Source organism: Miscanthus floridulus, chromosome 17, assembly GCF_019320115.1.
Source record: "Miscanthus floridulus cultivar M001 chromosome 17, ASM1932011v1, whole genome shotgun sequence".
Classification (NCBI taxonomy): Eukaryota; Viridiplantae; Streptophyta; class Magnoliopsida; order Poales; family Poaceae; genus Miscanthus; species Miscanthus floridulus.
The window spans coordinates 10,915,901-10,918,246 of record NC_089596.1 but is presented as its reverse complement, the minus strand read 5'-3'; the positions used below and the strand labels follow the sequence as shown (position 1 = coordinate 10,918,246).

The 2,346-nt window shown below is 32.9% G+C and overlaps 1 long non-coding RNA gene across 1 annotated transcript; it reads right to left on the bottom strand.

The window, feature by feature from the left end:
- Positions 1-2,273, bottom strand: LOC136514756 (uncharacterized). The gene is made up of 4 exons (XR_010773850.1): positions 1,984-2,273; positions 754-780; positions 207-259; positions 1-128 (listed from the first exon to the last, which is right to left on the bottom strand). It is a non-coding gene; the product is annotated as an uncharacterized lncRNA (long non-coding RNA).
- Between the last annotated feature and the right edge of the window lie 73 nt (positions 2,274-2,346).

The window sequence follows — 2,346 nt, the reverse complement described above, 5'->3', positions numbered from 1 at the left end:
ACGGTAAGTGTAGTAGAACTGTAGTGTAAGTGCAGTATCAAGAGGGGCCAAACCTTCTAACTAGACTAACAAGACAGTAAAATGGAGGCTAAAAATGACTGCGCCTTCAACTTCACCTCTGCCTTGACCTACATCCAACAAAACAAACAACACCTGAATGGTCAACCAAGGAATAAAAAAACAAAGGAAAAAAATTCAAAACATACCTGAATTCAACTCGGATGACCAAAAAACAGCAACAACCTTAACAAATTCACCACTACAAACATTGGAAAAAATAAATAATTAAAATAAAAAAAGTAGAATGCAGAAATTTTAAAAGGATTACAAATTCACTAGAGAGAACTGCCTGAAACACACATACCAAAAATCAAAAAAGCAAATATCATAAACCATAAAATTTTTTATGAAAGACAAAATCACAAATATAATGAGGGAACTGCACCCAAACAAACATAAGGAAAACCAAATTTCCAATATAGATAGCTAAACAAAAAAAATGAGGTCATTATATTAAACAAACAACTTAGTACTATATAAGTAATGAAGTTTTAGCACTTAGTACTACTTACATAAATAATACCTATAAATTACACCTGATGAACAACTGTAACTGAAGTAGAACTACACTATAACTAGGATACCAATAACCAGGAAACCATTATTTAGGGCTAGAGCAGTAGCAAAATTCTAGAATATAACCAAAAAAACATAGAAGAAAACTGGAATACATTCAGAGAGAAACCGACTTACTTTTTCATCATCAGAACCACCATGGCCCTTCATAATACATATCTGCATCACAAAAATATTTGCATTAGAGCCAAAATTAGCTAAAATAGGTATAGAACCACTCAAAATTTCCAGAACCAGATTAAATCAATTATAATTCTCTAGTCTGAAAACAATAGGGATAAAGCAAGCCTATCACTGTCTACAAGTTTAATATAAAGCAAGCCTTATACACAATTTACAAAAACCTATCACGCTATATACACAGAACTAATTAGTGTAAATAAAATAAGAAGGTACTCAAAAAAATTGCAACCTAAACTCACTTTGCTATCAGAATCTTGCTATCAGAATCTTTGGAGTACAAACTGACATGTCAGTGTGAGAGTCAAGAATGGCGTATGAGGTAGATATAGACAGCTAAGCAACTTGCAAAACAAATAACAGATGGACCAAAATTGAAATTAAGCTAACTTATATACCAAATATAACAAATAACCAAATTTTTTCTATGGGTTCCAGGTATTCAGAAATGTAGTGGAATGAGTTGAAGATGTCAAATTATAAACTAAATAACAGATGGACCAAATTACAATTTACAATGACATTGTCAATCTCCTTTTCAGATCCTTAATTTTTTTGTACTACACAAAACAAACACAAATAATAGATTCCATGAGTGAACTAAAATATACAGAAAGAATAACACAGAGTTGCTGGTACAATACATGAATAATAACAATACGTACATCTCTCAAGCATTGCTGGTACAATGTATTATTGAAGCTTGAGTTGCCACTTGAAGAAGAGTCCTACAGTATGAAATTTTAATCAAAAAATTAAAACATATCATAAATCATTACTAACAAATAATTGGAAGAAAAAGCAAGGTCACACTAATGTTAGAGATAAAAAATATCAGCTACGCAGAGCGGGAGGATTGGGGTTAGGGTTAAAGTGCTACAATGAAAAGACTGGTATGACAACTCCATGCTCCATACAGAAATAACATAAGCGATGGCATCACTACCCTCTACTAAACTATTCATAATTGACAGCTCAGTACTTCTCTACTACAGGTCAGAAAGGCATGCCAAATAAAGTCAAACAAGGCTATTGCCCAACAATGCCAAGAGGGAAAAAAACATGCTGAGTCAAAGATATCAATTCAGTATTACCAACTTAAGCCTACATGTTGTGTGCACCAACATACAGAAGGACAAAAATTAGGAACAAATACAGTACACTTACATCACATTTATAATCAGTTTCAGAGTTGAGATGGAGTGATAGAGATCAGAATCAACACTTAGAAACTGCGAGCACCGAACATCTTCAACATCCTGGCCTTCTAAATCATTAGAGCTCGATATCTCAACAAAACGTCAAAACCAGGATGCCTCTTCCTAGCCATCTATCAGAAATATCAAAATTCTATCATGATTACACATAGAGAAAGCCAATGGGAAAAACACTAGTAATACAAGCATCAGCACAGACATAGTGAACTACTAATTTCGAGTACTAAATAAATGATAAATACCTCATATGTCTTTTAACTATTGGACAAACCGAACAAACATTTCACAAGCAAAGTAATGATCCAAAGGAAAT